This window comes from Callospermophilus lateralis, chromosome 3, assembly GCF_048772815.1.
Source record: "Callospermophilus lateralis isolate mCalLat2 chromosome 3, mCalLat2.hap1, whole genome shotgun sequence".
Taxonomy (NCBI): domain Eukaryota; kingdom Metazoa; phylum Chordata; class Mammalia; order Rodentia; family Sciuridae; genus Callospermophilus; species Callospermophilus lateralis.
The window spans coordinates 110487384-110512421 of NC_135307.1; positions in this window are offsets into that span (position 1 = coordinate 110487384).

A 25038-nucleotide genomic window follows, 5' to 3' on the forward strand; every position below is an offset into this window, starting at 1 on the left:
TGGCAGAGCCAGGCTCACCATCTGGCTCCTGTGAGTCTGAATCAGGTCTCTGCTTTTCCTACAAAGCTCCATGGAAAGACCGTCCCTCGGGATTCTGCACTACTGAAGGCCTGGGCGAGCCCTCGGGGCTGTGAGCAGGTGAGCACGGAAGGTGACATCAGCCTGAGTGCAGAGTGTCACCTTGCATTTCAGGGGACAGAGTGAAGCCCACCATGAGTTGAAGGCTCGAGTCTCACAGGTGTGGCAGAAGAAGCAAGGCTGCAACTCCTAGTGGCTCTTTCTGATCATGAGAGTGGCCTGGGCCTCAGTCATCCCATGTGTCAAGGAATTGGGTGACTCACGGAGCCCTCAGTTTATGGTTATTAAATATGTCATGCGTCCATATGCTCCCGAACCCAGCCTCCATGCAGCCGCTGATGAGTAAGTGTGCCTTAGTCAACAAGCAAGTCAATATGCTGGGGACATTTGGTGGGTGAAAACTGTCGAGGATGTTGGGGGGCTGTGTGTTTTTTCTGGCACCAGGATCAGGGTGACTAACACAGGCATGCATAACCGTGGGAACAACCCTTCCTACTTATGCCATCTTGATAGTCTTCAAAACATTTTTGTACACAGGATCCTGTTGGAGCCTGCAGCTATTTTGTAAGCTGGGGAGGACAGAACTATCTAGCCTGGGGCAAAAGAGGCTTAGGAGTGGAGGCCGCATGTAGGCTGCACTCAGGTCACCCTACTCTATTCCCTTGCTCACAGCAGACATCACTAATCAATCATACCTCTCTTTCCAATTCATCTGAGAGGAAGCCTCAGAATCTCGCAATATTGCCCTCAGGCAGCCACTACCAATCAACTGAAGATTACTAACCCCTTGTCACTCTGCCTCTCTGAGCTGGTCTCTTCTAGTCTCTATTTCAACGAATGGTAATTGGTATAAATAGTTTGGTTTTGAGTGTTTAGTGGGGAGAGGGTATGTGTGTGTGATTTGTTTTTGAGAGAGACAGACAGTCAGTTCTGCCCCTGCCTCAGGGAGCTGCCCTCTGAACCGCCCACCCCATCAGGCACTGCCCCGGCCCCTCCCTCCCTCCTTCAGAGCAGACAGAGAAGAGAGAAGAGGCTCAAAGACCCAGATCCCCAGAGCCTTGGGGAGCCCCCAAAGAATTCTACCCCTCACCACTAGAGGGAGGGTGCACGGAGTCCCGGAGGACCTCAAGTCCCCAGCCTGGTTTCCCCTCAGTCCAAGGGAAGCCTCCTCTGTCCCCCACAGAGGGACTTTGGCTGTGCCCACCCTGGCAGATGTAACTCTCAAGCTCGCTCCATTTCCTCTGTCCCAGGGGAGTTTACTCAACCGTGGGAAGCTCTCGGTAAAGAGGAACCCTCTGCTGGTTGTCAGAAAGCTATTTAGAAGTGACAAATTCCCGGGAGTCCTGTTGGAAAAGCTCATCCCAGGACATCCCGGGCTTCACCTGGCCGTGGAAGTGCTGTTGGAATCAATTCTGTGCCCATGTCCTATGAGCCCCCTGGGGGAGGAAGCCAGGGGTCCTGGCTCAGAGAGGGCTGGGTTCAAATGATACCAAAAGCCAGGACCAATCCCCAAAGTTTCCCATTGCACCACGAGCACAACTCTAATAACCAGGGGCGACTGTCAGCAGGTCTGCTCCACAGGATGCTCGCTGAGGGCTGCCATGCTCCTCTGAGGGCTTTGATCCTCTCCACCCATCTCTCCTACGGCCGAGACACACACACAATTCTTATTGCCATTTTACAGAGCAGAGAACAGCCTCAGAGAGGGGAATCTGAAGCCACAGAGGTCACGCAGGGATTCCGGAGTCCACTTGACAGCCCCTTTAAAGGCAGCGGCCTCCAAGCCCAATGTGTGGAAGATCTGAACCCCATCTCAGATGCTTGTTGTGTGGTCAAGTGAGCCTGTGGGTGCTCACCGCTGAGCCACACCCAGTCCTTTTTTTTTTTGTATTTTATTTAGAGACAGGGTCTCACTAAGTTGCTTAGGTCCTTGCTAAGTTGCTGAGGCTGGCCTTGAACTTGTGATCCTCCTGCCTCAGCCTCCTGAGCTGCTGGGAGGTGAGCAGCACCCCGCCCAGCTAACTGTGAGCTTTTAATAAAACAACAGGCTCCCTCTTGAGCTGACCTCAGAGCCCGGGCTAGCAACTCTTCCTCTGCAAAACAGCCAGCAGGCTGAGACTTCCCCTGAGGACACGGACAGGGAGGACAGGACTCAGCGACAATGCTTTCAGAGGAGAGGGAGGAGCAGGCCAGCTCAGAACCAGCCTGGGCTCCTGGAAACCAGTCCAGCATTGCTTTGATCTAGACAGAACTGGTTTGATGTGTTAGATTTAGCCAGGATCAGTTGGAACCAGCTAGAATCCATTTTATAAGGTCTCAGTTGATGGGATCCAGATCAGATTGTGGGCATTGGAATTGGCTATAACTGCCTTGGACTGGTTAGAAGCGGTTTAAGCCTGTTGTGACTGGTTGGAGGCAGCCCACAGCTGCTTGGCAGGGTCATGGCCACTGTCTCTTGCTCATACAAGAGCGTGCTTGATGGTGTGTTGGAAACTGGGGGATGAGGGACTTGGAGCAGGAATGGCACAGGACGCCATCACCCTCCAGAGTGCTGCACGGGCCCCAAGCTGTCAATCAATTGTCTTCTCCTGGGAGGGAAACTTTCTTCACTTGTTCTGGCTAAGTTATTGCATGTAGGAGCACGTCTTTGATTTTATGAGTTCTTGCTGGAGCATGAAATTTCTCAGAGGGGACTCCCTGAGGACTGTGGGGACCTTAGAGCCCCTGTTCCTCTCTCTCACTTCCCCAACCCTGTCCTCTCTGCCCCACCCAGCTCTGCAACCTTGGATTCCTGCTGTATTTTCTCAAGTTGTCCAGGCTCAGCAAGCGCGGCTACCTTCTGCTTAAGAGAGCAAGGCCAGTTGTGCCTTGTAGACAACAAGTGACAGAGAAGGGACAAATGACACAGCAGAGACCAACTTGTCACTGTCCAGGCCCAGAGGTAATCCAGGCAGTTCAAACCAGCCTCCTGAGGGGTGGCCCTGCAGGGTGCATGTAGGGTGGACCCCTTTTCCCAGAGTCCCTCAGTGGAAGGGACTTGCTCCAGGCTGCACAACCAGGATGAGAAGCTGTCCCCACCCCAATCCAGGGCTTGGCCTCCCTCCAGAATTGAGGTCTGACTCTAGGATTTTTCCATCAACCCTGCCTGTGCCCCCAGGGCCAGCCTGGCTCTCTCAAAGTCCTCCCTCGGGCCCATGGGTACAGATCGCTATGGACCCTGCAGGCTCTGGAGCCAGGCAGACCCGGGCTGTGACCCTGCTTTCTCGGTTATCTACCCTCGGGCAGGAGTCTGGACTTCCCTGAGCCTTAGATTTATTTGTCAGAAAAATTGGGGTACTAAAAGCCGGTTCAAAGGATTGTCAGGATGTTTACATGGACTAGGAGGCAAAGTTCACAGCACGCATCTCGCCATTCACCCAGGGGTTGAATCAATAATACTTCCTGCTGGCATTTACAATAAAATAACTATGATCATCACTGAATCTTCGCCCTGGGTCACAGAGCTGTTAGAGGAGGACTCAGAGGATGGAGGTTAGAGTCCCTGCTCAGCCACCAACTCACTGGCTGTGTGGCCTCAGTGTTCCCATCTGTAAAGAAGGTCAAGTACTTTTGCTCTGCCTGTTCCCCAAAGTGGTCACAATGATCCACAGACATGAAGCATGTCAACCACACATGCTTTTCTGGTGGACGCAGAGGGGACTGTCTGTGTCCCCCTGCAGAAGGTGGCCAGGAGTGTGGGTGGGTGCAGATAGGTGGCCTCCAGCTGCACCTTCAATGTCTGCCTCAGCTGCAGGGACAGCTGCACCCCGGGCGGGTCATGCATTTGACCATCCTTCCTGGGTCCACCAGGCTCTTGGGACACTGACGAGTGCTGGCAGGGGCTTCCTCCTCCTTCCTCAAGGTCCCTCTTTCTCTGCTCACTCTCTGTCCTTGTTCCTCTCGCGTGGCCCCTGGTGGCTATCTCACACCCCACATTTTGCCTCAGCACTGGCTCTCAGGGACCCCAACTTGCAAAAGCTGAAAAATACAAAGGTCGACCCTGCTAGAGCCGATCCCCCCTCCACAGAGCAGGCAGCCCCAGGGCTGGACCACCCCTCCCGAGGAATGGACCCATGACACCTGGCTCGGAGTCCTGGAAAGCCAGAAGCACAGCTTGCTGTGGCCAGTGTGGTTTAGACAGAGGCTTTACGGTTTAGGAAGCGGCCTTAGAGTTTCAGAGTGAGGGAAAATGCGGGATGAGGGGAGGAGGGCTCAGGCCTGCATCGTAGGTCTTTCTAGAAGGACCCCCAGTGAGTGTTGCTGAGTGTCACGAGCAATATGAAAAGTTGGGATGATGTAGTGAACTTTAGGGAAGTATTTACATTCATCATAATTTTTTGCTCTTAATGCAGCTTATGGTTGGCAGGTTCCCTCCCTCCCTCCCTTCCCTCTCCCTCCCTCCCTTCCCTCTCCCTCCCTCCCTTCCCTCTCCCTCCCTCCCTTCTCTCTCCCTCCCTCCCTTCTCTCTCCCTCCCCCTCTCTCTCCCGCTTCACTTGGCAAAAGAACAAACAAACGAAGCTCTGCACCCTGGACATCTAGGCCTGGGAACCTCTGCCCAGATCGAGGTCACCCTGAGCCGGTTCCCTCTGTGCTGAGGCCACACAGCCTGACCACAGGTGGAGCCAAGAGGCCACTGACCTCGGCCTGGCCGTCCAGCTGGGCCCCTTGCTTGGGGTCATTTCTGGGGCAGCCCACAGCCTGCCAGCTTCCCTTCTTAGGCCCTTGGCCTCTTTGCAGCCTGGACTGTGGGTGGGAGTGACCTCAGGTGGAGGGACCTGAGATGACAGTGCTCTATGGGAGGCAGGACTGGTAGGGACGGCAGGGCCCAGGCACCTCCCCCCCTGCCCATCCTTGGGTCCCCTGGGGTGGGAATGGGGACCCGGAGGGTCAGCGGCACCCCCAGATGAGCAGTGGACCCTGCCCATCATCACTCCTGAACTAATTGCCACCCACCCGCCCGCCAGGTGCCTGCCCATGTGTCCCCAGCTCTGGGGCCGCCATTAACGACATGTTGCCGCAGTTTTACGAAGCGTGGCTTGGAACAATTTTACACCTCATTTGATTTATGTTCCAGGATGCGCTCCTCTCTCAGAGGTCCCCTCCCCCTGGAGAGACAGCATGAGACCTCCTCCCCGGCTTCCTGTGCTCCCGGAGAGCCAGGCCCTGGGTCAGGGCGGCCAGCGTGGGCACACCCTAGCACCTGGCCCTCCCTCACGGACTTTCCTCCAGATGTCCCTGGGACAGGACATTGTGACTGAGGCCTCCTCCAGTGGCTCTGTAATGACAGAGAGAAGCCCAGAGCAGGGAAGTCCTTGGGGGTTGGTGACCAGCTCCCGCTTCACAGGCAGGGAATTGGAGGATTGGAGAGAGTCCTCTGGGCCCCCCCCCCCTCTCAGAGGTCACTCAGCCAGTCCATGGCAGATACTGCTTGTGTGATCAGCAGCAGAGGGGGTCTGTACTGAGACTGTGGCCTCCTGCACACCAGCCTGGCAGGCAGCAGGACTCACTACCCCTAGACTGTCCATCCAGGCAGTGACCTTGGCTGAGGCTGGGGAATACCCAAGGTGGAAGACCAATTGGTCGGCCTCCTCTGTTGCAGACAGCGGGCAGGGAGGCTCAGAGAGTGGGAGTGACTGGCCTCAAGGCACACAGCCAGTTGGATACAGAGTCAGGGCTAGAACAGTGGCCTGCAGAACCCTCCCTCCCAGGAAGGACTTGGCCACTTCTTCCCTAAGGGGCAAGGTCATTTCTGTAACTGGATCCTCTCATTCATTCATTTTCGGTTGCTTTCTGGGGACATAGCTTGGTGTGAGGCCCAGGGGATAAGACGACAGAGGGAACAGGCCCGTGGCTGCCCTCGTGGGGCTAAGCTGGTGGTGGAGTCAGGTCAGCCAGGGTGGTGGGGCTGGGAGGGCACGGGTCAGCTGGGCACATGTCCACTCCCAGTGTAGGGTTCGTGATGGCTCTAGGTGGAAGGCCAGGCCCAGCCCTCCTTCTACAGAAGCTGGAAAGGCCAGGAACCCTCCCAGGCCTCTTGAGGTATGTGTCAGGTTCTTCCAGTGGGACGTTCCTGGGCCAGTTTAGACTCTGGAGCCGTGGCCACGTGGCTGGGGAAGTGGCGTAAGATGACGTGCCTGGGGAGGAGGCCATGCCGGTGGCACTGGCGGTGCTAGACACAGCGTCCAGGGTCAGGGCTGGCCTAGGGGAATCCCCTACCCCAAACAGTTCTGGGCTGGACGCAGGTGATGTCCCCGCTGTGTAGCTCCGGATGACACTCTAGCCCGCTGGGAACACACACAAGGCTCTTGGTATTCTTAAAAAGTAACCTTTCCATTCGGGGGACTTTCAAACATCCATCAAAGTCGAATAGTGGAAAGTGCCCCACGTGCCCGCCACAGGGCTCCTGCCTCCAGCCGCACCTGTCACGGCTGCTGATCCTCCCGGCCATCCTCCGCTCACACATGGTTTTTCTCAAAAAGTTTTAATTAATAGACTTCATTCTTTAGAACAGTTTTAGATTTACAGAAAAATGGAGTGTAAAACTGAGAATTCCCATACACCTGACCCCTCCCCACCCCCAGATGACCCTGTCATTGACATCTTGCATGACTTTGGTACATTCGGCACAGGGGAGTGCCGCAGTCTCTGGCTGGGCACAAATCACGAGTCTCCACACAGCTTGTAGATTTAAACAGCAATTCTTTATTCCCGAACTCACACCGGCCGTCTACAAACACGCTCTGGGGGAATCCACGTTCTCTGCCCAAATCCACTTCTCCCAAATCCACTCTCGGCTCAAATCCACTCCGCATGGACTTCTGTCTCCCAAAATATACTGTCTGACCCTAAGCACTCAAGAGGAACTCAGCAGCAGGATACGCCCTATTCCAAAAGAGGAACACCCTAATCTCCTATTATACTAAACTGCCCTATTCTAAAGGGGGAACACCCTAATCTCCTATTATGCTAAACTGCCCTATTCTAAAGGGGGAACACCCTAAACACGGATCCTGCCCTGGTCCTTGAGCAAGGTCACCTTTCAGAAGTCCTTCCACTAGACAGCATGGGAGTAAGCTGGCAAGGAATTTGTCATACCTACTTGGCTGATGGCTCCCAGCAGGGGAGGGCCGGTAGTGTCGACACCTTGTTGGTAATCACAGCGGGCCGTGGCTGGCCGGGTTTCCTAAATTTCTTCCTAGTGCTCTTCCTCTATCCTGGGATTCCATCCAGGACACCACGTCACATGGAGTCATCGTGTTTCCTTAGGCTCCTCTGGGCTGTGACAGTTCCACGGGTCCCTGTGGGCGGCCCCGACAGTTCTGAGGAGCACTGGCCAGGTGTCCTGTAGGATGCCCCTGCTGGGCTGGGCTGTTTTTCTCATCATTAGTCTGTGGTTATGTGGTTTCTTGCAGGAAGGTCACAGAGGTAAAGCGCTATTTTGGTCACATTCTTTTAGGGGTAGGTACCGTCAACGTGATTTATCACTGTTGGTGCTGACTTTGACCACCTGGCCCAAGTAGTGTTGGCCAGGTTTCTCCACTCTGCAGTTACGTCCCCTGCTTCCCATCCCATACCCTTCAGGAGGAAGTCGGTCTGCACAACGTTGCCAGAGAGTGTGGGGGGGTGGTGCCCCCAGCCCTGGAGTCTCTGCAAAATTTACTTTAAAGTAACTTTTAGGCAGCTCCCATATGTTCATAAATACTTTGGTGTTTATATCTAGCAGATACAGATTTAAAACATACACACAACTACATTACCATTATGCCACCCAACACCGTGAACATTTTCTATTCAGACCTTGTTGACTGTCCCCCAGTTGTCTCAAAACAATATTTCTGTGGTTGGCTTGTTAACATTAGGATCCAAATTAAATCCATCCTTGTATTTTGTATTTGATTGGCATGACCTTAAATCTGTTTTCATCTATAACAATTTTTTGTTGTTGTTGCTCTTTGTTTGTACTTTGGGGTGGTCTCATAACTCTTAGTTTCTGAAGAATTAGGTTCATTTCTTCTAAAGAACTTCCTCTTTTTTTTTTTTTTTGTCCTGGCTGATTGTTGTGTCATAGTTTTGTTTAACATGTTCTCTCCTGGTGCAGCAGCACACACCTGTAATCTCAGCTACTCAGGAGGCTGAGGCCGGAGGATCCCAAGTTGGAGGCCAGCCTCAGCAACTTACCAAGACCCTGTCTCATAATACCTGATATCTGGCCTCCGCAGTTCTTGGACACTGGTAGTCACAGCAGAGGCCTGATTGAGTTCATTACTGGCAGTAATGCACCCCTGTGCTGCACTGTATCAGGGCACACAAATGTCCAGATGTCCCTCTCTTGGTGTTACCAAGCTTGATCTGCGGTTGAGGCATGCTCCGACTTTCTCCTTCTGAATTCAGCATTGGCTCATGGTTGCTGACACACAGCTTCTTATTAATTCTTTTTCCTTCTGAAAGAAAGACATCTATTTCTGAGCCGTGGCCACGTGGCTGGGGAAGGGGCGTAAGATGCAGTGCCTGGGGAGGAGGCACTGAGCCTGAACCTGGCACGTGCCCGTCCTCCTGAGAGGAGTGTAGCCCGGAGCCAGCACCCTGGAACCAGCACTGCTGGAACTGGGGTCCCACCTGTGCCACATACTCGCTGTGCACTCCAGGCCACTTTCCTCAGTTTCTTCATCTGATGATGGGGCTGCTGCTGGTGGCGGCAATGCCTCGCTCATTGAGTAATCAGGATTAGAGAGGGTGGAAGATGCAGACCCTTTGGAACTGGGCCTAGCGCACAAGCAAGCTTCAGTAATTGTTAGCTGATACAATACTAGTCAATTTAATTTACGTTCAGTTCTCATCTGATTCTACATCTTCTTCTTGGGTAATTGTACCTCTTGCTGTGACCCTGGCTCCCTCTCATCTCCCCCCTCAACAAGGCCAATAACTAACTTAACCAAGGACACGCCATTGACCTTTCGCTTGATCCCTTGGGAGTACAGGGCACGACCCAATGGACTTTAGTCTGTGACCCTGCCTAGTCACGAGGTTTGATTTGCACATATGCCTCTGTGCCCTCGGGAGAAGGCTACGTGACAAAAATTGCTGGCCTTGGACTTCGTGCTTTGGGTGTTGGGAAACTGGTCATGACCTGGACAAGGAGCTAGGTTGGTCCCTGCCAAGCTTGGGGAGTGTAGGAAAAGACCACCCTCAGATTGAAGGGTAGCTATGGTCTCTGCTTCGGGACTGTCAGGAAGAAGCTGAGAAAGCTCCATGTCTGGGTCACCACGTGGCTGTAGCCAGAGACAAATTTGAGGGATTTGGGCACTTTAAGAGAATTTTGCAGCACCTGGAACTCATATTAGGGCGTCCAGTAGGAATTCCACTGGAGGGGCCCATGGAGGGCCCGGGGTAAGGGTCATAGGAGCCGTGCTGAGAGGTGGGAGCTTCAATAATGGCTTCTCTGCAGCGTGTGGCAACCTGTGGGGAGGATCCCAAAGGGCAAGGTGACAGAAATCCTCCTGGGGGCAGAACTTTGTGCAGGGCACCTGGCTGTTTATCTCGCCTGAAGGAACGTTGGCCGAAGGATTCCGTCTCTGTTGATATATGGACAGTGGCTCATGATTCAGGCGGGGTCTTGGGACACATCTGGAGGTCTAATGAGAAGGAGGCTTGGGAAAGAGGTATTTGGATGGACCTCCCCAGGTGAGCTCAAATGTGGAGATATTTGAAATCCAAGTCAGTGTTTGTCGGAGAGCACACCTAGCAGAACACGTTGTTAAACTGGGAGGTGAGATAACATATTTTGCATAAGATAACATATGTCCCTGGGCTCATAAGCAAAGCAGCCGCATCAGCATGGATGGAGGTTTTGCATGAGCCCAGATCAATCCGGCTACGGCAGAGACCAACATGGAGCATCCAACACGGCAGGAGCAAGCAGCCCGTGGCAGGCGGATCATATCAGCCCTCTTCGTTTTGGAAGAGCTAGCCCTCTCCCCCAGTGGAACAGGTGAGTGTTCTGGACAGGCCTTCCCTGCCCACAGTCACCCTGCCCACATCATCATCCCTGGACTTGGAGCACCGTATCACTGTCATGGTATTTCACACAGCTTTGCCTCTGGCCAGGGAACTCATTTCACAGCTAATGAAGTGCATCCATGGGCTTGTGCTCATGGAAGTCACTGGTCTCACCATTTCCCCCGTCCTTCTAATGGTCACCTCAGTAGAACAGAGGAACGGCTATCAGGAGACCCAGTTGTGGCCGCCGGCTCTGCAGCCTTTGGGATGCAATATATTCTCTGAAATCTCAATATATGGCACAGTTTCTCCCACAGCCAAGATTCAGAGGTCCAGATGGGAAGAGGTAGGAAGGGGAGCGGATCCCCTCTCCCCCAGTCCTGATCACCTACTAGTGACATTATTGCTGTCTGCCTCTGCAACCTTGGGCTCCTCTGGTTTGGAAGTCTTAGTTCCCTCGAAATTCACAGAAGAAAAATATAAATGGCCAAAAACACATGCAAAAAATGATCAAGTCACTAGTAATCGAGTCATTGCAAGTTAAAGCAGCTAACTTTGACCTCTCTAATTTGTCATGTTAATGGTAACATGATATTTCATATTGATAATAATGGAGACAAACAGTTTTTCTTATGAATTCTTTCTAGAGAAACATGTATTTCAAAGGCCTTAAAAAGCCTATCTTTGATCAAGTGATTATACCTTTGGAAGTTTAATTGAGTGGCTCTGGTCTGGTTTAAAGCCCAGGATTTGGAGCCAGGCAGACCTGGGCATGGATTCTGTTTCTGATATATGGGCTGCTGTCTACACTGGATGAGTTGCATCTTTTCTAGATAGAGTAAATGATGAAAGTGAGGTAGCTGTTATCATCATTCTTTACAAGCAATTATAAAATAGGTGTTCCCAAAGAGTTAAATTCCATGGATGTTCATCATAGTTATTTATAGCAGTAAAAATATGGAAACCACCTAAATAGCCATTAGCTGAGGATCATCTAAGAAATTATAATGTATCAGTTGAACAAAATACTATATAACCATGAAAAATGTTTTGGAGGGATGTTTATTGAAATAAGAAGATATTCACAATATGGTATTAGGTGGGAAAGCAATTTATATAATGTTATGTGCTGAATGATGTCATTTTAGTGCTTTTAAAAACTTGTATATCATACAAAAAACTAATGCTTGAATTATGTAAAATAGAATGAATAGTGCTATTGTTCTCTCTGACAGATGGGGAATTGGGTGATTTACATGTTCTCTTTTCGCTTATCCATATTTTCCAAATTGGTTTTAATGATTATGTATTGTATTTTTGTGTGTGTATGTGTGTATTACCCAAGGGGATTGAACCCAGGGGTACTCGACAACTGAGCCACATCCCAGCCCTATTTTGTATTTTATTTAGAGACAGAGTCTCACTTGCTTAGCACCTTGATTTTTTTTAAGTATTTTTTAGTTGTCATGGACCCCTGTTTTGTTTATTTATATGTGGGGCCGAGACTCGAACCTGATACCTCACACACTAGGCAAGCACTCTGCCACTGAGCCATAACTCCAGCCCCAGCACCTGGCTTTTGCTGAGGCTGGATTTGAACTCGCAATCCTCCTGCCTTGGCCTCCTGAGCCACTGGATCACAGGCGTGTGCCACCCCGCCCAGCTATGTATTGCATTTGTGATGTGAAACAACCCCTCCCCCCAAATCCCAGAAGGCAGTGGGTCCTTGGTGCCCCATGGCAGGCAGGCCTCTCCTGTATCTGGCAGGAGGAGGATTTCAGCCACGTCATTTCTGGGACCTCTAGGTCGCGGCCCCATCCTCCTAACTAGCTATCCCCGGGAGGCTGGGCCGATAATGGCAGGGAGAGAGTTCCCTGGTCTACCCAGCAACAGGACAGGAGGACATCACAGCAGACGTCTCCGTGCCCAGACCAGACATGCCACAGTCAGGACATCCGACAGGAATGTGGCTGCCGGGGAGAAACGGGCCCTGGCCCAACCCGCTGGGCCTGTGTGTGTTGGCTCAGGCTCATAAAGACACTGAACTTGGGGCCGGCAGAGCGAAAATATTTTTCAGTGAAGCCCCAGTATTTGGTGAAACAATAATATTCCTTCTCTGGATGTCAAACATCCGGGTAAATAGAAGCCTTCTTTCCGCCTTCTCTCCTCCCGAGGGTTACAAAGGAGGCTCTGACATGGGGCCTTGGAACAGGCTCTCCCGGCCAGGGTGACCGCCAGCTGGAGACACAGGGAGGGCTTATTTTTAAAAGGAGAGGGAAATCTGTGGCCCGCTGCAGGTTTGCTCAGAAGGCTGGCTTCCTCCGGAGAGCGGGACCTGCCTCTCCCGCCGGGTCAGAGTGGTGTGGTAGGCGGCCAGTGACATTTGGGCTGGGGCGGGTGGAGGCTGGCAGGGAGAAGGTAAGGGTGGAGGCTGGCAGGGAGAAGGTAAGCCACCCCGAGCCAAAGCCAAGGAGCGAGCAGGGTCGGGAGTGGAGAAGGAGGTGGTGGGCAGACATTAGTAAAAGAACCTCCATTATTTTCATCAGACTGGAACCCAGGATCACCAGGCCCCAGAAAGCCAATCTCACCCAGCAGCTGGGCAAATCCAGTGGATTTGGCTAAACCCAGAGATTGAAGGACACATTCCAAACAAGTCCCCCCTGCCCCAAAATATATGGCAGGTGGGGGACCCGTCAGAGAATTTCTGGCAAAGAACACAGCGGGGAGAATGACCCTACACGTTCCTGGGGTCTCATAGTGAGTCGTGAAAACTTCCAACTCCTTGGGCTCTTTGGAGCACCATGCTGAGCCGTTCCGTCAGTGACCCCTGGGCTGGGCCTCCTGCCCCTAACTGCCAGCCCATCTCCAGATCACAGCCCTCCCAGGGCCAGGCAGAAACACTCCCTCCAGTGCTTCATCCTGGCCGCACTTGGGGCCAGGCCCCCCGCCTGCCTTTCCCTTGGGTGGGCCTCAGTGGCTCTTCGCCTCCGTGTCTGACCATAGCTGCCAGGTTCCTGTGCTCCAGGTGGAGCCCGCATTCTCCCTCACTCTGAAGAAGCTGGTGCGCATCCTTCTCTCTTGTGCTTGAAAGGGAGCCTCGGGTGCTTGCGTTTGATGGGGCAGACTTGAGTGTGCCCACCGAAGTTCACAGGAAGCCCAGTCCCGGGTTTCCCCTGTTCCTGTGGACTGGACTGAGCTCACCCCTGTGACATAGGGATCTCCTGACATCTTCCCTGGACCCTGTGGATTCCTCCTACGTCTCTTTGTCCGGGGGCTATTGTGATACCTCCTCCCTGCTCCCCTCTCACCTCCATCCCGTCCCCTCCTGCTCGGGTAACTCCCCCTTCTGGTCTGCGGACATCCTCAGAATACGACCTGGCTGCTCACCCCGGGGGCCCTCCCTCCATCTGCGCCATGCTTGTGACTCTCCTGGGTCCACGGCCTTCTATAGCCTGGCCCTGGACACCCTGGCCTGCCTTCTGTCTCTCTGCGTGCCCACCACTTCCTTGACTCAAGGCCGCCCCCAGAACGATTCCCACTGCCTGGAACAGGACGGCCCTTTGCCGCTGCTCTGGCCCTTTGTTACTCTTTATCTTCCAAATCCAAGTCTTCTCTGACCACCCAAGCCAGGAAAGTCCCTTGTGGCGTTCTCCTCTTTCCCCAGGGGCACCTCCCACCCTTTGAAGTGTGCACGGAGGCAGACATGTTCTTGTTCAACACTGTCTTGACCATCAGCTCCCCTGCAGCCAGAGCTACGCCTGAACTGCTCTTGCCTAAGCAGCTTCACCCACATAATAGGTCCTCAGAGACCTTCCCTTAGTAGGTGTGCAAACAAGGGGAGAGAGAGCGGGCTGCAACAGCGCAGGCGGCACCTGGATTCAGCATCATTTCATTACCACTCTGGGGGTCAACCATCTTTGACTGGCACCTAGGCTCTGCCTGTTCTAGCTGTGTGTGACATTGGGGTCAGATCCCTGAACCTCACAAAGCCTCAGTTTCTTCATCTATAACCTAATGGTTACAATACTTTCCTGGCTGGGTGGTTTTGAAAATGAAAGGTAATATATTTGGAGAGTCTGATCCACTGCCTGGTACTCAATAGGTTCATTCATTTATCCCCCAAACACACACAGGCCAGACGGGCGCTGGGGCCTGGGGGCCACACAGGCCCTGTGCTCAAGGAGCACGGCATGCAGAGGTTCTGTAAATTGCAGCTATTCATAGTAACAGAACTACTAATAATAAACAAACGGCTAGGAAATTCTCTAGCCGGGGGTGAATGAGCCAAGCCCCATGGAAGCCCGCCTGGGAAAACCAAGGGGGCCGAGAAGGGAGCACAGTATGAAGGAAAAAATACAGAAGCAAGTGTGTTTTACTACGAATTGTCTTTTGATCTTTCTTGCATGGTTGGCTTAGATTTTCCACTTAGCTGAACTCAGGAATTCTCGGAGGAAGGTGTTCGTTAGGAGTGGAAGCTGACGTGCAGGCCGCCTTCAGAGGGGGAGGGGGGCTCCGGGGGATGAGATGTGGTCTCTGCCCTCAAGAAGCTTACAGGGGACGAGACCCCCACTTCTATCACAGGCAGACCCTCAAAGGGACCCAGGTGAAGAGCCGTGAGATTCTGAGACCAGAGCCCCCGGCTCCATGGTAAGTGGCTTGTGAAGACATGAAAGGAAGAGACAGAATGTGGGACACCATGGAAGAGACAGAATGTGGAACACCAAGTCGACCACCCGTCTCCAAACCCTGGCCTGTAATTTGCTCTTAGAAGAGTTAGTTTCTCTGAGCCTTGGCGTTATCTACAAAGTGGGGATAATGATAATAATTCTGCCATGGTGTTGGGATTATGTTGTGTGTTTTCCTGGGAAACGTCAGGGTCATGGGATGGACACGTGGTCCTTGAGGTTCCTGGAGCTTCCCAGCAAGCCTATCCCCACTGGGGTCCTCCCCAGGCCTGGGGGACAGATGGCTAGTGACAGTCATGAGCATGCCTGGCTCAGAGGACTTTCAGGAACACTTGACTGAGCCCAGTACACAAGTCAGGGTGGGCCATCAGCCCAGGCTTGGGAATGCTGGTGGGCTGAACTGGAGCAGAGTAGAGACTGCCTAGTCACTCATGCAACCTGTGTCCTCTTCTCCCTGAGCGTATGGCCAGGCCACATCCTTGTAGTTGGGTGTGACATTCAACTGAGTTCTAATCAATGAAAAGCATTGTTCAAATGAAAAGTCCAACTAGTGAAACACCTGCACATTCTTTCTTTCTGGTTAACTGAGATCATGAGCCCTAGCATGACTTTCAAAGAAGCCATTTTAAAAATGGCTCTGAGTGGGCTGAGGATGTGGCTCAAGCGGTAACGCGCTCACCAGGCATGCATGGGGCGCTGGGTTCGATCCTCAGCACCACATAAAAAATAAAATAAAAGATGTTGATTCCACCGAAAACTGGAAAATAAATTTTTAAAAAATGGCTCTTGAGTGGCTACATGGAGAAAGATGCACCCACTTTCACCATACCCACGCCCTGGACAGTTTGAGGAGGCATAATGGTTCTCCATTATATGTTTGGGTCTATTTGTTACAGCAGCAACACTTAACTAATACACCAGAGGATGGCCAAAACTGTAAAGATCAAAGGGCAGTTCTAAATCAGCATCCCAAGGATGAAAGAGGTTGTGACCAAAGTGCTGAAATACCAAGTGCAAGACCTCTGGGGTGTGAATGGAGTCAAGGGTTAAGATCTGGGTCGGAAAGAGAGGTTAAGATCTGGGTCGAAATTAGTGCTGTTCTGCCCAGTTTGTTCTCATGGATCGAGCTGATTAGAAGGTTGGGGCCAATGCTCTTGTCTCTGGGCCTGCCTCACACCTGGGCTTTCAATCCCTACCCCGACCCAGCTCCTGCCTCAAACCCTCGGCCAGGTTGGAAATAGGGCCCCATGTCATTCCCCTGGGCAGTGAGCCCAGATTGATATCTGGTATTTGGTCTGATGGCCCAACCTGCTGAGAAAAGTCAGACTCAGGAAAAAAATGAAGGGGCCAATTCATGAAGCCCAAATTGATCTTTCCACCTGGCCTTGGCCAGAGTGCACAATTTCCAGCAAAATCCTGCCTCTTTAATGCCTTGGCCAGAGCTTCCCCAAAAGGACCACTTCACCCTCCCTCTCTCTGGCAAGCCACTGAGAATGAAAAGGAGCTGGTTTCTTCTGGTCCCAAGGAAAAACAAGCTGGCCAACTTTCTGTTAGTCCCCAGGCAGCTCCTTGCTGCCCTGGAGCCAAGTAGACACTGGCCATTCTGTGTGCAGGGCTGAGGCTGCAGCGCCCTCCAGGCAGGCGGTAATGACTTCTCGGAGCGAGCTGGCCTTCACTCAGACCGCTCTGGGTGGGGGGAGAGGAAGCTGAAGACGAAAATGCGCTTCTCGTAAAGGTCTCCATCTAAAAATAAAGACCGTTAGCCTGGTGAGTGTCCGCTGGCAGGCTTGTCTGAGTCGAGAAGTAATAGCCATTCATCCAGAGTTCCAACTAAAGAAAGAGTGCAAAGCAAGCCTTCAGACTAGACCTGCATTCCAATGAGACCACAGCTTTCAGCTTCTGATATAATCTGTTAAGTATGATTATGAAAAATGGCAAGCTAGTTTCAAATCTAGTAACCTGGGTTTCTGGACCTGAACATTTCAGAAGTATGAGCTTCAGGTAAGGCTTGATCCAGTGGCTCAACTATGTCACCAAGGGACCAACAGCCTTTCTAACGTCTATGGCAGCATCCTGGCTCTCTCGGCTGAACATTCCAAAGAACTTTAGTCCTTAAGATTGGTGTCTTGGGGCTGGGGCTGTAGCTCAGTGGTAAAGCGCTTGCCTGGCATGTGTGAGGCACTGAGTTCAATCCTCAGCACCACATATAAATAAATAAAGATACTGATGACTAAAAAAATTTAAAAAAAGAGATTGGTTTCTTGGATGAAACTGAGGCTCAGGTGAGCTCAGAAAAACTGAGGGTAGCTGGGGATAAAAGAAGTATGGAGGAGGAGAAGCAAGTGGCCAGAGAGCTCTATACAAACCGCTTTTCACTTGATGTCCCTCATGTGTCAACGCAGGCTGAGCACCTGGTAGGTACAGACACCATGCAAGGAACCGAGGATGGAGAGAGAGAGAGCAGATCCGGGCTGGAGCACACCGGTGTTCGTGAGTGCTGCCCTCAGACAGTGAAGCTGGGCGGGGAGGTGGTTGGCTAAAGGCGGCCGGCAAGTGTACAGTGCCATCTTTCTGCTTCTGTGTCCAGTGACAGGCTTGCTTTTTCTGGCTTTCTTTCTTTTTTTTTTTTATTTTTTAATATTTTTTAATTGTAGATGGACACTATATCTTTATTTATTTTTTTTATGTGGTGCTGAGGATCCAACCCAGTGCCTCACGCCTGCGAGGTAAGCGCTCAGCCGCTGAGCCACAACCCAGCCCCTGACCTGGCTTTCTTGACCCGATAACATGGAGGAGCTTTGTTTCCCAGGGCACCCCTGCCTGGGCCTTCCTTCCTGAAACCTCCTGCTGTTTCTCTCTCCATACAGTTCAACAGATTGGTGATTCATCCCCACAGAGGAAACTGTCTCTTGGCATTGGAAAGCATCATAAATGAGCAATGGACATAGGCGTTCATACAAAAGGAAATACGGTTAATAAACGGACGTGAGGAAATCCAGTCAACCTGGCCAGTAATCAAAGAAACACAAATTAAACCACTGAGCTGCGCATTTCCCCCTACAAAATGCACAGCCATAACGGAAAGGTTTCCACGATTGTTTTAGTCAGCTTTTTCGCTGCTGTGACCAAAGGATCTGGCCGGAGCAACTACAGAGAAGGAAAAGTTTATTTGGGGGCTCAGGATTTCAGAGGTCTCAGTCCATGGACAGCAGGCTCCATTCCTTGGGGCTCAGGGTGAAAGAATGTGGCAGAGGGAAGCAGCTATATGATGATCAGAGAGCAGAGACTCCACTTGCCAGATACAATATACACCCCAAGGCCACACCCCCAGGGACCCACTTCCTGCAGCCACTACCCACCAGCCTTCAGGCGCCATCCAGTTAATCCTATCAGGTGATAGCTGCATTGATTGGATTAAGGTTCTTGTGGTCCGTTGATTGTTTCTCCTCTAAACCTTCTTGTGTTGTCTCACACATGAGCTTTTGCAGGACACCTCACATCCAATCCACAACAAGATCATCTTCTATTCTGGAGAGGACTGGGTGAAAGTAATAGCCCCGACCTTGTTGGAAGCGGGAGCAGCTGTATCATCTGCAGCCGGGGCAAGCTCAGAGTGGAGCCTCTTCTTCCAAAATCATTAAGCATTCCAAGGTGGTGGCAGAGGGCCTTAAACCAAGAGCTAGGCTCTCCCAGTCTTCCTTAGAGGTCTTACCAATGGGTGCAACTGTTACGAAGAAGGAGGTAGATAGACCCTTCCCTGTGCCTCAGGCCTGGTCCCTTTCCTATTAAGGGGTCTTGTCAGGGCTCACCTCTGTCTTGACAGTCACCCTCCTGCTCTCAGCCCAGGTTTTTCTGGCAAAATTGAACACACACGCAAGTCCCCTTCCTGAGAAAAAAACAGGAAACTGAACACCCTGGCTGGAGCCCTGGCCCACCTTCTCCTGCTGCCCTCCCACTCTCCAGTCTCAGCCGCATTCTGGAGAGGGCTGTGCAGTCACCATCTCCGTGTCCCTGTTTCTCATTCATCTCTCCATCATTCCATCCTGCCAAGGTCGCCGATGATCTAAACGTGTTTGCTGGGATTCTGGGCAGCACTGACACTGGCTCCTGTTTTCTGCTTCCTGTCACCTTTTCCCCTTGGCCCTGGGACATTAAGTTCCTCCTGCTTTTCCTCCCATATCCCTTCCAGGCTCCTTGGGCAGCCAACCCTCTCCACCTGGCCGTGGAAGTGGGCGTTCCTGGTGCAGGCTCCGTTCACTCTCGTCTTTCTCCCCAGGCAGCCTCCCAATGCCTGTGGCGTTGGTCACCCTTGGTTTATCAATGACCTCAAAGTTTATGGCTCTCACCCAAACTCTGCCCTGATTTCAGACCCACAGTCCCACTGCCCACTTGACAGCTCCTGTATCACAAGGACACTTGGACTCCCACATACAAAGCCACCCAATCCGGCTCTCCTCCATTCATTGTTCCTGATATCTGTGCACAGTTCTGCCATGTGTCCTCTTTCTAACACTGGGGACCTAGGCGTGCCCCTCACATCCCCTTCTCCCTCCCCTCCCTGCTACATCTTAAATCAAACCCACTATCAAAAGGCATGTGCGCCTGCTGTTCCCTCGGCCGGCCTAGAATTCTGTTCTTTGCCCTCTTGGGCTCTTAGCTATCCTTAATCCCCCACCACAGTGACTTTTTCCTTAGGAAGTCCTCCCATGAGTCTCCAGGCAAAGTACGTCTCACCTCCAGACACGACTAGAGATCCATCACCCAATCAGTACTGATGAGAAAGTGCTCAATGAATATTTGGTGAATGGATAAATGGGATCCATTTGACAATCTCTATCAAGGGCTATAGAAATGTTTTGATCCAATAATCCAACTCCTAGAAATTTATCCCAAGCAAGTAATTTAAAATGAAGGAAAATGTTATATGCATGAAAAACATTAACTACGACACTTTCTTCTAATAGCAACTTAAAAAAACCATAAATATATCTAGCAATAGGGAAAATATTAAAGAGTTGTAAATCCACAGAGTAAATAACACCATCATTAAAAATAATTGTGAAGACTAAGTAGGAACATGGAAAACAGTTTACAATATTACAATTGTTTTTCAAAAGCTGAATGCAAAATTGGATTTCTACAACTATGTAAAAATGTTTTATGCATTGTAGACACGTACCAGATGGGAACCAGGAAAAATAAATGAGTTGATTTGTCCAAAAAGTAGACCATGATTGAGTTTTCCATTTCTCTTTTATTTCCCTTAGTGTAGTTTAATAGTGCTTTTGCACAAATTATACTTCCATGTAATCTATAAGTTTCATCTAGCAATAGATTGAGTAAAGCAGCCGTGTTAAGCTAAGGAGCCATCAAAACACAGCTAGTTACATTTGATTCACCGCTTAGTGGGCCACAAATGCCCAATAAATAACATTACTTTAAAATGACCTTATATACCACTTTAAAAATTAGATCTTTGGGGGGCTGGGATTGTGGCTCAGCAGTAGAGCGCTCACCTAGCACATTCGAGGCCCTGGGTTCAATCCTCAGCACCACATATACATAAATAAATTAAATAAAGGTATTGTGTACAACTAAAAAATAAAATATTAAAAAAGAATTAGATCTTATGGTAATTATACCCTATTTTTATAATATTTTATGAACATTTATATATGTGTCTTTTTGAGGACACATAGTTTATTTCCCTTGAGTAAAATAGCTAAAAGTGGGCTATAGGCATGCAGTCAGAATTTCATTAACTGTTAAACTGTTTTCTGAAGTGATAGCACATTTCACATTCCCGTTAGCAGTGCATGAAGGCCAGAGGAATGTCAGTGTGCCCCATTCTTGCCATGACAGGACGTGGTCAGGCTTTTTAATTGCAGCCAGTCTAATGGGTGTGTATTGTGGTCGGACCTGCATTTCTCTAGTGATTGTGTCAAGAATTGTTCTATTATTATTTGATATTTGTAATAATCTCTGATAAAATGTCAGTACACATCTCTTGCCCCTTTTAAGTTGAATTGTTTTTCTTTTTAATATTGAGTTCGAGGGATATTTATATATTCTAAATATAAGCCCTTTATCAGATACAGTTTGCAAATATTTTCTCCAATCCATAGTTTACCTTTTCACTTTTTTTTTTTTTAAAAAGTATCAGGGATTGAACCCAGGGGCACTGAGCCTTTTTTTTGTATTTTAACTAGAGTCAGGGTCTTGCTGAGTTGCTCAGGGCCTTGATAACTTGCTGAGGCTGGCTTTAAACTTGCGATCCTCCTGCTTCAGCCTCCCAAACAGCTGGGATTACAGGCATGCACCTCCATGCCCAGCTTGCCTTTTCACTTTCTCAACATGATCTTTTGGAAGAAAAATTTATGAGGTGCAATCCATCAGTTTTTATGTTTATAGTTTGAGCCTTCTGTAGCCCCAGGTGACTAGGTTTTCTTTCTCTTCTATTTTGCAGAAGTTTTATGGCAATAGTTCTAATACTAAGGTTTATGATCCATTTAGAACCATGTTGTGTATTTGGTATGAAGTAAGGGTGAGGCTCATATTTTGCATATGTCTATCCAATTGTTTCAACACTATTTGTTGGAAATATCATCCTTTCCTCATTGAACTTGTCTTGACATCTTCGTAAAAATTCAATTGACCTAAGAGAAGAATAGTTATTTCAACAAACAGTATTGGGGAAAGTAGGTATCCATGTGCTAAAGAATGAAGCTGGAACCCTACCTCACATTATATTGCAATTATAAATTCAGAATGGATCATAGACTTCTTTGTAAAAGCCAAAACCATAAAACTCCTATAAGTTCACATAGCAGTGAATCTTCATTACTTTGAGGTAGGCAAAAGTTTCTTAGATATGAGAACTAAAGCACAAACAACAAAATTAAAAGTAAAAAAACAAAAAAACCTGGACCACATCAAAATTAAAAAGCTTTGAGCTGTAAATAACTACATGAAAGAACAAAAGGCAACCCATAGATTGAGAGAAAACATTTGTAAATCACATATTTGATAAAGGACTTGTATCTAGAGTACATAAAAACCCCACAAAACTCTTACAATATAACTTAAAAAAAATACAACCCAATTTTTAAATGGGCAATGGACTTGTAGACATTTCCAAAGAAGTTGTACAGACAGCCATTAAGAACTTGAAACAGAGCTCATCATCATTAGTCACCAGGGAAAGGCAAGTCAAAGCCACTGGAAGGTGTCACTCGATGTCCATCAGGATGACTACAATCAAAAGGATGGATAATGACAAATGCTGATGAGGAGGCAGAGAAAGTGGAACTCTTCTGCATTGTGGGCAGACTGTAAGATGGTGCAGCTGCTTTGGAAGACAATTTGGCAGTTCTTCAAAGAGTTAAGCGGAGAGTAACCAACCACATGATCCACAAACTCCACTACTAGGTGATCATCCAAGAGAAATGAAGACGCATGTCCATACCAATTTGCACATGGAGAATCATAGTGGCATTGTTCATAATAGCCAAAAGTGAAAAAAAAAATCTACCAACAAATGAATGGAAAACACAATGTAGTGTATTCATACAATGAGACATTCTTTGGCAATACAAATGAGTGAAATATTGCTACATGGATGAACTTTAAAACATTATGCTCACTCAGACAAGTTCACATGTTATATGACTCCACTTACATAAATATTTACATATATTAGAACAGGCAAATATATTAGACAGAATAGGCAAATTGATGGAGATAGAAAATGGATCATTGTGTTTTTAGAGCTAGGGATTGAGTGGCAGTGAAAAGGGATGGGGAATGACAACTAATGACAGCTAATAGTTTCTTTTAGGGAAAATTAAAATATGTATAGTAATGTTACACAACCCTGTGAATATACTAAAAACCATTGAGCTGTATATTTTAAATGGGTGAATTGTATGACATAGGAATTTTTTGTCAGTAAGACTGTTAAAAATCAATTGACTGTATGTGTGTGGGTCTATATCTAGAATTTCTTTTCTGTTCCATTAAATGATTTGTCCATCTTGAGATCAATGCCACACTGTCTTGAACATTGGAGCTTACGGAGTTGGAAGTTAATGTAATTTCAATAACTTTCATCTTATTTTATAGAATTATTTGGGTTATGACAGGTCTTTTTTAGAATTAGTTTGTTATTTTCTGTGTTTAAAAAAGCCTACTAGAGTTTTCATTGAAATAGTACTGACTCTATAAATCAATTTTAGGAGAATTAACAACTTAATATTGAGTCATCTGAACCACAAGGATATTTATATCTCCTCATTTATTTAGGTCATCTTTATTTGCTCTCAGCAATGTTTTGAAATTTTCAGTATATAGACTTTACATTTTTTGTCAAATTTGTCCCTAAGCATTTCAGATTTTTGATGACTCACAAAGTTTTAAAAGAAATGTCAGCAAAAAGACTGCCAGATTACACCAAAAGGGACAGAGACAGTATGAAGTCAATAGCAACTCCTTGGAGCTCTCAAATTATACTGGCAGGGAGTATAATAGATACACATTTCTTTTAACAAAACTTTCTGTTTTTAAAAAATTTCAGTTACTTATCATTCCTAGTTTATACAAATACAATTGATTATCAAAAATATTGATTTGTGTTCTGTGAAATAAATTCATTTTATAAATTCATTTGTTAGTTCTGGTAGCTTTTTGGTAGATTCTGTATGATTTTCTAGATGAGTGTGTTATCTGCAAATTGAGAGTTTTATTTTACCCTTTCTAATCTGTTGCATTTTATTTCTTTTTCTTGTCGTATTGCACTGGCTAGAACTTTCACTATGGTGTTCAATTGGAGTTGTGTGAGCACACATCTCTATCTTATTCTAGGTCTTAGGGGAAAGCATTTGGTGTTTGATTACTGTAGTAGTCAATCTCCAGGATGGTCCCCATGATCCTCACCTACTGGTATTCATGTCTTTCTTAGTTTGTATATGTCTGGATGGGTCCATATGACAATAGAATAAAAGAGAAGTGATAGTGTAGGAACACAGAGGCTAGCTCATAACAGGCATTGTGTCGTCCATCTTGATCACTTTCTTTAATCTCATTTGTTTTGAGAGAAGCTAGATGCAGCACCAAGCAGCCCATGTGGCAAAGAATCATGGGCTTCTCAACAGATATAAGAAATGAAGCCCCTAGATGACAGCCGTACCAAAGAGGCTACATTAGAAGCAAATCCTCCAGTCCCAGCCTAACTTTCAAACTGCAGTCCTGGGCAGCAGCTTGACTACACCCTCATAGAAGATATTAAGCCAGAACCATTCAATGTGGAAATTCCAGGTTCCTGACCCTCAGAAACTGCATGAGATGATAACTGTTTGTTTTTTAGTCTGGTAAGTTTGAGGTGATGTGTTACAAGGAAATAGATAACTAATACAGACTTTGGTATTTGGAGGTGGGATACTATCATAACAAAAACCTCAAAATTTGGAAGAGTTTTGGAACTGAACAATGGGCAGAAACTGTAAGAACTATGAGGAGAATGCAGGTGAGGGCTTACAGGGAATGAGGGAATGCGATTGGAAACTGGCAGAAAGAAGATTCTTACCATGTTGTTGAAGGTGCAGTATCACCTGCAGTTACGTGGAAAGTAGAAAATGTCCCTAATGATACTGCCACATCAATGATCATAGCGGCACAATTCACAATAGCTAGACTGTGGAACCAACCTAGATGCCCTTCAATAGATGAATGGATAAAAAAAATGTGGCATCTATACAAAATGGAGTATCACTCTGCATTAAAAAATGACAAAATCATAGAATTTGCAGGGAAATGGATGGCATTAGAACAGATTATGCTAAGTGAAGCTAGCCAATCCTTAAAATACAAATGTCAAATGTCTTCTTTGATATAAAGAGAGCAACTAAGAACAGAACAGGGAGGAAGAGCATGAGGAAAAGATTAACATTAAACAGAGATGAGTGGGGGGAGAGAAAGGGAGAGAAAAGGGAAATCATATGGAAATGGTAGGAGACCCTCAATGTAACACAAAATTACATATAAGAGGTTGTGAGGGGAAAGGGGGGGAACAAGGGAGAGAATTGAACAACAGCAGATGGGGTAGAGAGGGAAGATGGGAGGAGAGGGGAGGGGGGATAGTAGGGGATAGGAAAGGCAGCAGAATACAATAGTCACTAATATGGCATTATGTAAAATTGTGAATGTGTAACCGATGTGATTCTGCAAGTTGTATTTGGGGTAAAA